The following is an 11,297-nucleotide window of genomic DNA, read 5'->3' on the forward strand; positions in this document are numbered from 1 at the left end:
GGGGGTAAAGGACACAGGGCTCAGTGGGTGTTTAGCTGTGGGATGTGAGAAAACACTGGGCAATGATTCGGCGCCCTGCCTGAGTGCCCAGTAGGTGGATAACGGTCACTCAGAGAAACAGAGAAGACAAAAGAAGGAGCAGTTTAGCATGTAGACATAGACAAAATAGCACATCACTTGAGTAGGATATGTGTACCTTCTGTGCATATACAGTCCGAAAGTGGGGAGGTGGCAGAAGGTAGCGTCCTGTCTGGAGGTGTCGATGGGACTCGCTCATATGTTCACTGTCCATCCTCACTCGAGGGCACTGGCCAAGTCAGTGAGCACAGTTTTATAGACTGAACATGTAAAACCTTACTGTTGGCTCATTATTGTGGGAAACAGGGAGGAGGGGAAGAAATTGCCTCCTCGAGGAATTGACAACCTGAGCTGGGGAAAAAAGACATAGATGTGTGAGATTAAAGTAATGAAAGGAGGAAGCCATGGGTAGCGACAGCCTGGAGAGCCTTGAAAGAAATTATTGTTTGTTACTTGGGGTTTGTTCTTGATGAAGGACGCGGTATCCAAACTGGTCATTGTCGTCAGAGAGGCGTGGGCAGCTACTTCCAGGTGCCGCCAGCAGCCTAAGTAAGAGAAAAGGTGAATGCAGAGAAGTCCAGACGCTGAGGGGACCGGCTTGGGCGGGCAGAGGATCAAGAAGGCGGGCTTGGGGATGAATCTAGAGAAGTATGCCAGGATCAGGTGGCACAGGGCTTCTCGACACAGTCAAGAAGTGAGTTTGGAAAAGCGCTTTTCTTTTATTCCTTTCCCCCCCTACCCCCAGATATTTATTTGTTTATTTGGCTGTGCCAGGTCTTACTTGCGTTATGTAGGATCTTTAGTTGTGGCCTGTGAACTCTTTTGTTGTGGCATTTGGGATTTAGTTCCCTGACAGAGATTGAACCTGCGCCTTCTGCATTGGAAGCGCGGAGTCAGCCACTGGGCCACCGGGGAAGCCCTGAGAGTAAGGACAGACAGACCAGTCAAGAGGCTTTGGTAGGACAGAGATGGCCCAGCACTCGCCTGAGGGTCAGGACTGAGACTGCTGTTTTGTCTTCTACACCCACTGCCTTGCTCGTGCTGGCATGTGATTGCACTCTGTGTGTGCTGGGGGAAAGAAGGGAGCTCAGAGGTGACTGGATCCAGCCACCTGTCAGGGAGACAGTCATGCCAGAGGAAAGATTTACAGGAGAGGAAACAGCGCAGAGCAACCCAAAGGCAAGAGATGTCGCCACAAACAGAAATCAGGAGACAGAGGAATGGGAGTGAACTGGGGGGAGAAGGCCAAACAATGCTTGGTGTGAAATAATCATGTGGCAGGGAGACTGGATAGGAGTCAGTCTGCCGAGAAGGTGACAGTGACCTGAACAGGGACAATGGCAGAGAGATGGAGGGAGAGTGAGGCATCTCAGATGCAAAACCAGCAGAAACTGGTGCTCACTTAGGCTTGGGGGATGGGAGAGGTGGCCTGGGGGACAAGTGTAAATGGGTGCCACCAAATGAAGTGATTCAGGGGGAGGGGAAGGTTTGAAGAGGGGGGTGAGAACAGAAGGAGACATGAGGATGCTTGCACCTGGAGGTGGGGAGGGCAGGGAGACACGTGCTCACCTTGACTTTGTTGGTAAAGTCAGAGTGAGAGGACGAGACTTGAATGAGGTTCATGTTGCTGGTGAACAGATGAGGAGACCCGCCAGTTCGTCTCAGGATATGTGTGTAATTGATGCGTGACTGACCAGGGACTACCACGGATCTCTTCTGTGTCCCATGGGTGCTTGTGATCCCTGGCTCTGGAATGCACCGTGGCTTCCGTGGAACCCAGGCCCGTTAGAAATGGCCTCAGAGGTACGGATCATTTCCAGGGCCCCAAGTGGAAAGGGTCAGTATGGTCCTTAGTGGGTGCTCGCCACGTGTCAGGAACTGTGCTGAGAGCTGAAGCAGGGGATGACACCTCAGTTTGCAGACAGGGAGACGGAAGCTCCGGGAAAGGAAGTGACGTCCCTGACAGTTCAGCTGATGAGCAGTAAGGTTAGTGTTGGAGCTCAGGTCTGTTAAAGCCCGTGGGTTTTTCCTCCTGGGCCAGGTTGCTCTGCAGTTTCATGTGAGAGCCCTGGAGGGGCCTTGATCAACTGGAACTCCTAGCAGGGCTGTGGGTGTGATCCAGTGCCCTCGGGGTCTATGGAGCGCTCTGGCTGGACTGGACACCCAGCTGCACCCACTCTGCCTCTTTCCTGGGCTTCTCAGACTGGCAGGCATGGACTTGCTGTGACTTAGCTGTCCCCATTGGACAGCTTTCGTCACCGTGGGCTGTGGGAAGGGACGAGGAAGGAAACTGAGTTGATCTCAGTGAGCCCTTACCTTGCGTAGTGGTTGTAATTGGGTCAGGTAGCGCTGTCAGTGTTTTTTTCTGGCACCACAGCGTTTCCTGGGTGACCTTACACTCCTAAGACTTTCACCTTGAAGAACTCAGGACTTTGCATCTGGAAAGGACGGCAGAAATAATTGAGTCCAGGCCCTGTCGTGTGATGTGTGAGGTGTCAGGGTTGAGCCCCAGGATATATTTGACTTGTTCTAGTTTTGTTCTGGCCCAAGAAGAAAGCCTGTTGTGTGACTATAAACCAAGACAGATGCTCATAGGTGCCTGGTGGAAACTGATCTTGCTGCTTTGCATACGTACCGCCTACATATGCTTTTATATCATTTATATACACACACACATACACTCACATGTATAGGGTATCTCTCCCTTATATACACAGTAGGTGTACTACTGATGTGAGCAACATCTTTGAAGTCACACAACCAGAACTTTTGAAAATAGCTCAGTAGGGCTGAAAACCCTCAGAGATCGTCCCAACGGGACTTCTCCATCACAGATCCGTTACCAGAAACATTTCCAAATTAGCAGGGATCACTTTGCTACACTAAGTTTCTCCTTTTGCTCCCTGCAACTGACTTTGGTGCATGGGTTGGGCTGGGATGGGATGACCGTAATAAAGTAAGATACTAAATGTATTAAATAGATTGTCGATACAATTTCTAGCCACCCTTCTTTAACATCAAATAATGCATCAAATACATATGATTCCCAGTGTGCCTGTACCCCTCTTCTGTATGTGCCTGGTATGTTTGCCAGATACCCCTGGGGACCCTTGGCAACAGTGATGTAGCCTTGACCCTCAAAACTTTCACTGATGTGGGTGAAAAGCAAATAATTATGAGTCAGAGTGATTTGTGCAACAATGAAGGTTCACACCAGCAGTGTACAGGCACTGAGAACAAGAGCAACTGAGCATCCTGGGAGATTCTTTAAAGATAAATGAAGAGGTGATGGAGAGGGAGGGTTGTCCCTGTCAAGAGAGCAGCTGAAACAAAAGCACAGAAAGATGAAGGTCCGCAGCATGCTGGGGACGGTCAAGTGAAGGGAGAAGGGGGGACGAGCAGGGGCCCTTGTAGCAGGCCTGGCATTTTATCCTTGGAAGACTGCTCTGCAGCGACAACTTGAGGGTTGGTCCTGCCACTAATTAACAGGGTGATGACTGCCCCTGGACAAAGTCGTGTAACCTCTGAGCCTCAGGAGGTGGTGACTCCACTGTCAGGGAGAACCGGCGGGGGCGGGAAGTGGGGGAGCTGGCTTGGTGGGGCTGGGGGGGGTAACCTGGAGATGTCTACAGGACTGCCACTTGGAGGGACGCTGAGTAACAGGAGGCAGGGTCTGGCGAGTGAGAGATGGCTGGAGTCATCGATTGTCAGGCAGACACCAAGACCAGGTTGTGGTTGGTGCTTCCGGGGACAGCTATGCAGATTTGGAAAGGTCAGGGGAAGGGACGTGAACTGCAGGGTGGCACTGAAGCACCAAGAAACTGCTCTTGGGGTTTGAGTTCTTCAGCGGTGCCAGTTGGCCAAGAATGGGGCCCACAGGGGGCTGCTCAGCCTTGACTGGGCATGTCAGGAGGAGGCAGCAATGCCAAGGACAGGGCTGTCATGCAGAAGCTTCACGCTTTCAATCTTTACAAAAATTAAAAAAAAAATTTTTTTTTTTTTTTTTTTGGTCGCCCCATGGCACGGCATATGGGGAGTTCCCTGACCAAGGCTTAAACCAGTGCCCCCTGCAGTGAACAGGCAGAATCTTAACCACTGGACCACCAGGAAAGTCCCTAAAATTTATTTTTTAATTCAGTTTTCGTTGTAGAGTTGAATTTTTACAAATGAATATGACCACCACCGTGAAAGAGGAGAGTGAAAACGTTGGCTTAAAGCTCAACATTCAGAAACAAAGATCATGGCATCTAGTCCCATCACTTCACGGGAAATAGATGGGGAAACAGTGGAAACGGTGTCAGACTTTATTTTTTTGGACTCCAAAATCACTGCAGATGGTGACTGCAGCCATGAAGTTAAAAGACGCTTACTCCTTGAAAGAAAAGTTATGACCAACCTAGATAGCATATTGAAAAGCAGAGACATTACTTTGCCAACAAAGGTCTGTCTAGTCAAGGCTATGGTTTTTCCAGTGGTCATGTATGGATGCGAGAGTTGGACTGTGAAGAAAGCTGAGTGCCGAAGAATTGATGCTTTTGAACTGTGGTGTTGGAGAAGACTCTTGAGAGTCCCCTGGACTGCAAGGAGATCCAACCAGTCCATTCCAAAGGAGATCAGCCCTGGGTGTTCTTTGGAAGGAGTGATGCTAAAGCTGAAACTCCAGTACTTTGGCCACCTCATGCGAAGAGTTGACTCATTGGAAAAGACTCTGATGCTGGGAGGGATTGGAGGCAGGAGGAGAAGGGGACGACAGAGGATGAGATGGCTGGATGGCATCACCAACTCGATGGACTTGAGTTTGAGTGAACTCCAGGAGATGGTGATGGACAGGGAGGCCTGGCGTGCTGCAATTCATGGGGTCACAAAGAGTCGGACACAATTGAGCAACTGAACTGAACTGAACTGAACGATCATGATATTGGAAAATTTTATCACCTGGGAAACAAAAATATTGTTCTCCTTGTGAAGTCAACCCTTCCCCCACTGCTTGCGCCTGGCAACCACTGATTTATCTTTAACCTCTGGAGAAGCTTTTGCCTTTTCCAGAATGGAACCATGCAGTAGCATTTGAGTCTGTTTTCAGTCACTCAGCAAAATGTATGTGAGAGTCTTACGAATTGCGTGAATAGTAGTACCTTTTTAATTGCTGAATACTGTTCCATCGTATGGTGTACTGTAGTTTATCCACTGGAGGTTCAAGGGACTTTTGGATTGTTCCAGTTTTTGGCAATTATGAAGAAGAGTGCTCTGCATGTAAATCAATGACATTATTACACACCTTCATACCCTACACAGAAATAAACTCATACTGGATTAAAGACTTATTAAGACATGACACCATAAAAACTCATAGAAGAAAACATAAAGCATTCTTTGACATAAATTATACCATTTTTTTCTTAGGTCAATCTCCCAGGCAATAGAAATAAAAGCAAAAATAAACAAGTGAAATCTAATCAGACTTACAAGCTTTTGCACAGCAAAGGAAACGATAAACAAAATGAAAAGACAGCCTACAGCCCGGGAGAAAAAATTTGCAAATGATGCAACTGACAAGGGCTTACTTTCCAAAATATACAAATAGCTCATACAACTCGGAAAAAAATAACCCAATCAAAAAATGGGCAGGAGACCTAAATAGACTTTTCTCCAAAGAAGACAGGTGGTCAATAAGTACATGAAAAGATGCTCAACATTGCTATTAGAGAAATGCAAAACAAAACCACAGCAAGGTATCACCTCACACCAGTCAGAATAGCCATCATCAAAAAGTCTACAAATAATAAATGCTGGAGAAAGTGTGGAGAAAAAGGAACCTTCTTCCACTGCTGGTGGGAATGTAAATGGGTACAGTCACTGTGGGGAACAGTATGGAAGTTTCTCAGAAGAACTAAAAATAGAGCTACCATATGATCCAGCAATTCCCCTCCTGGGCATATATCCAAATAAAACTAACTCAAAAAGATACATGCACCCCTATGTTCATAGCAGCAGTACTCACAATAGCAAGACATGGAAACAGCCTAAATGCCCTTAAACAGGGGAATGGATATAGAAGATGTGGTACATATACACAATGGCATACTACTCAGGCATAAAAAAAGAATGAAATAATGCCATTTGTGGCAGCATGGATGGACCTAGAGATTATCACATTAAGTGAAGTAATTCAGAAAGAAAAAGACAAATACCATGTGAGATGTCACTTATATGTGGAATCTAAAGTGTGGCACAAGTTAACCTGTGAACAAAATAGAAACTGACTCAGACGCAGAGAACATGCTTGTGGTTGCCAAGGGGGAGGGAAGGGATAGCAGATGCAAACATATATATATAGGATGGGTAAACAACAAGATCCTACTGTATAGCATAGGGAACTATATTCCATATCCCATAATAAACCAAAATGGAAAAGATTATGAAAAAACAAACACATAAAAAATAAAAACTGAATGTTTAAAAAAATGAATAAAGCTGCTATTAACATTACTGCATAGGTTTTTATATAAACAAAAGTTTTTATTTCCTGTGTGTGAGTACTAGGACTAGGGTTGCTGGGTCATATGGTAAGTTTATGTTTAATTATAAGAAGCTGCCAAGCTGTTGTCCACAGCGGCTTTAACATTTTTATATTGCTACCAGCAATACATCAGAGTTCTAGTTTCTCCACTGCCTCACCAGAGCTCAATATGGTCTGTTGTCATTGTTTGCTTTCTTGCTTTTATTTTTGTTTTAGACCTCCTATAGGCCTAGATGGGTAACAGTGTTTTGATGTGGTTTGTCTGTCTTTTGGTCATGCAGGATCTTAGTTTCCCGACCAAGATTGAACCTAGGCCCTTGGCAATGAAAGTGTGCAGTCCTAACCACTGGACTGCCAGGGAATTCCCTTGATGTGGTTTTAATTTGTGTTTTCCTGATAACTGATAATGTTGAGTATCTTTTCATGTGTTTGTTTGCCGTCCATATATCTTTTTTGGCTTGGTATCTGTTCACATTGTTTGCTATTTAAAAAATTGAGTTGTTTTCTTACTGTTAAGTGTCAGAGGTTTTTCTTTAAAAAAGAAAAAAAAGTTCTGGATACAAGACCTTTCTCAGACACATGATTTGCAAATATAATCTTCTGGATTATAATTTTCCTAGCAGTGTCTTTTTTGCAAGAGCAAAAGTTTTCCATTTTGATGATATCCAGTTTATCAATTTTCTTTTAAATGGATCTGGCTTCGTGCATGGTACCTAAGAAATCTTTGCTTCACCCAGTGTCACAAAGATTTTCTCCAAGAAATTTTTCTATTTTTACATTTTAGAACAGAGGTCGGCACACTTTTTCTGTAAAGAGCCAGATGGTAAATATTTTCAGCTTTATGGACCATATGGTCCCTGTCACAGCTACTCAGCTCTGTCACTGGAGTGCAAAAACAGCCATAGACAGAACATAAACAAATGAGAGTAGCTATGTGCCAATAAAACTTTATTTATAAAAACAGGCTGTGGTCTGAACAAATTTGGCCCATGGGCCATGGTTTGCCAACCACTGATTAAGAAAGCAAATTTTTTGCCAGGCATTGAGGACAGCCCACTCTGGTAATTACTGCCCAGTTTATTATCTGTGAAATCCATGTGAGAGAAAAGGCAGAAGAGTAAAACAAGAGTGGAGAGGGAGATAGAGGGAAAAAGGGGGAAGGAGGAAGAAAAAGATTTGAGTCACATTTTGAGCAAACTTCAGCATGCATTTTAATTCTTTAGTTAATCCTTGTACTTTGGTTCAGGCTTCAGCCAGTGTTTTTGTTTGTTTCTGAGCTGCTGCTGCTGCTAAGTTGCTTCAGTCGTGTCCGACTGTGAGACCCCGTAGATAGCAGCCCACCAGGTCCCTCCATCCCTGGGATTCTTCAGGCAGGAACACTGGAGTGGGTTGCCATTTCCTTCTCCAGTGATCTTAAAATCTCATGGCTACAGACAGTTTAACAGGTTTGTGGAGTTTTTCCTGATCAAACCTGTTAATGCCATGCTTTTTACTGAAAATGGTATTTATTTAACCATCTCCCATTAATACATATTTATGTTTTGTTTTGTTTGGCCTTGAGGCATGTGGGATCTTAGTTCCCTAACCAGGGATCAAACCTAGGTCCCCTGCAGAGTCTTAACCACTGGACCTCCAGGGAAGTCTCTAATACATGTTTAGATTATATCCAGTGTTTTACCAGCCTTGGGGTCAGCATGTTCCTTGCACATATTTCCCTGCACTTGTGTGATTATTTCTGTAGAGCAGTTTCCTGCAGCTCTAAGTCAGAGGGTAGCGTTCACATTAAATATTTTGATAGGCCTGCCATGTTGTCTTTCCAAAAGGTTGCACTTTGCACACTCATATTGGTGGTATATAAGAGTGTTTAAAAAAAGGTGGGGGAAGGGTGTGTTTTTTTCTCCACTTATCCTTACTTCCTGCTAAGTCACTTCAGTCGTGTCTGACTCTGTGCGACCCCGGAGATGGCAGCCCACCAGGCTCCCCCATCCCTGGGATTCTCCAGGCAAGAACACTGGAGTGGGTTGCCATTTCCTTCTGCAATGCATGAAAGTGAAAAGTGAAACTGAAGTTGCTCAGTCGAGTCCGACCCTAAGCGACCCCATGGACTTCAGTCTTCCAGGCTCCTCCGTCCATGGGATTTTCCAGGCAAGAGTACTGGAGTGGCGTGCCATTGCCTTCTCCTTACTTACACTGGGTTTTATCCATCCTGGATTGTAGTCCCTCTGACTGACACCAAGTAGCATCTACTTTTATTTTGCATTTTCTTCATTGTTTGTGAACTTGAACCTCTTTTCTTGCCTTATTGGCTGTTTAACTGCCAGCATCTATTAGTTTCTGCTCATATCCTTGGTCCATTTCTCTGTTAGTGATACATTGGCTTTTTTCATATTGATTTCTAGATACCTTGAATCAGTTTTTCTCAGTGTCAGCAGTACTGACACTTTAGATAATTTCTGGTTGTGGGGGCTGTCTTGTCCTGTGCCTTATGGAGTGTTTAGCAGCATCCCTGGCCTCTAACCACTGGGTGCCAGTGGCACAAGGCTCTCCCATCCTGTTGGCCAGCAGTGCCCCCAGATGCTGCCCAGTGTCCCACGGAGGACAGGGCAAAATCACCCAGGGTGAGAACCCAGCTCTAAGTGAGATAATAAGGAGCTGGCACTTTCTCCCTGTCAGCCTGCTGCTTGCCTGTGATGTCTTTGCCGTCCACGAGCTTCTAACCTTGTGAAGTCTCCCTTTCCAATCTTTTCTTTTATGACTCTTGATGCTAAACTAACTGCTTTTTAAAGAGCAGGAAGCATAGACCATTTTCAAAAAAGAAATACTAGGAGACAAGACTGATTCTGCATGTTGTGTACAGTCTGAAGCAAGTGAGAGCTGGAAGGTAGAGAAGACCTGAATGTCTCCCCCAGGAAACTCAGAACCAGACCTGATTCCTCTCTCCGTGTTGTTATGGGGCAGGCGGGAAATCCTGTGCAGGAGATGCGTACTGGTTTTTATATAACTGCTGGCAAGACTATTTTTAGAGGAGGCGAAATGCTGTAGACACTGGGCACTGGGTTTTGAAGCCTAAAGTCAGAACTGGGCAGTAAGAATCTGGAGAAAGGGTTGGGCTGCCCTGGAGACCTCCCGACTAGTGGGCAGCAGGGCCTTTTTCTCAGTGATGACTTTCAGCTCCATAGAGATGCCTGCTTCTTTAGAGTCAAGGACACAGGACTTCACAGCAGTGCCTGTGAGCAAAACCTCGAGTGAGTGGTGCTTCCAGAAGAGCAGTTTTGAGCCAACTTTCCTCTGAAGCCATCTTTGTGCCCTGCTGGTGTTGCTGAAAGTCAGGATTTCTGTAGGCAGCTTAAGGTGTTCCAGAGCCTGCCAGCTTTGGAGACAAAGGTCCCCTAACTGGTAGAGAAATCGTAATCTCTTTCCTAGCTCAGTCACTCTGTCTTGTGAGGAAAGCAGTGCAGAGGCCCTCTGCCTGCTGGCCGGAGGACAGACAGGGTGTCTGGGTAGACTGCCCCGGCGCTCGTTGCAGGCTCCTCCATGTCCCGCTGCATCAGTAGTGCACATGGAGACCGGACAAAGCAATCCAAGATCTTTAGAGTGTTCTCAAGACGCCCCAAACACTTTTCCCAGAGGCTCCAATCGTGGTACTGGAATTGTTTGTGGGCTTGCTTCTTTAAAGCCCTCTTATTAAGTGCAAATGGTTAAACTTGGACTAGTTCTGGTTTTGTTTCAGTAGACTTTATTTTTAGAGCAGTTTTAGGTTCATAGAAAGATTGTGAAGAGAGTCCAGAGTGAATTTCCCTATACCCTTCCGCAGGCACAGTTTCAGTCCCCTATTACTAAATCTTGCCTTAGTGTGGTATTTTGTTGTAATAGATGAACCCTTGTTGTTACCTAACTAAAGCCCAGGGTTTGCCTTAGAGTTCTCTCTTAGAAAAAAAAAATCTTTATTTGTTTATTTTTGGTTGTGCTAGGTCGTCCTCGCTACATGTGGACTTTCTCTAGTTGCAGTGAGCAGGGGCTCCTCGTCATTGCAGTGCATGGGCTTCTCATTGCAGGGGCTTCTCTTGTTGCAGAGAACGGGCTCTGGGCCCACAGGCTTCAGTGGTTGCAGCTCATGGGCTCCAGAGCACGGGCTCAGTAGTTGTGGTGCACAGACTTAGTTGCTCCACGGCGTGTGGGATCTTCCTAGACCAGGGACCAAACCCATGTGCCCTGCATGAGCAGGCAGATTCTTATCCACAGTGCCACCAGAGAAGTCCTAGACTTTACTCTTCACTTTAAACCTTCTGTGGGTTTGGTCAAATGTATGATGACGTGTATCCCCCATTATACCCTCAGAGAACAGCATCGCTACCCTAAAAACCCCTGTGCCCTACCTATTTGTCCCCCTTTCCCTGAAACTCCTGATCTTGCAGTCTCTCTAGTTTTGCCTTTGCCACAATGTCACATACTGGAGACCCCCTAGTATGTAGCCTTTCAAGCTTTCATTCAGCAGTGTGCATGTAAGGCTCCTCCATGTCTGTGGCTTCCTGGCTCCTGTCTTCTTGGCACTGAAGAACTTTCCACTGTGTGTGTGTTACCAGATGACTGGCGTGTGTTTCTCCATTCACCCACTGAAGGGCATCCTGGCTGCCTCCAGTCTGGGGGTGGTTACGAATAAAGCTGCTATAAACATCCACATGCAGGTTTTTGTGTGCAC

This window comes from Bison bison, unplaced genomic scaffold, assembly GCF_000754665.1.
Source record: "Bison bison bison isolate TAMUID 2011002044 unplaced genomic scaffold, Bison_UMD1.0 scf7180017864492, whole genome shotgun sequence".
Lineage (NCBI taxonomy): Eukaryota > Metazoa > Chordata > Mammalia > Artiodactyla > Bovidae > Bison > Bison bison.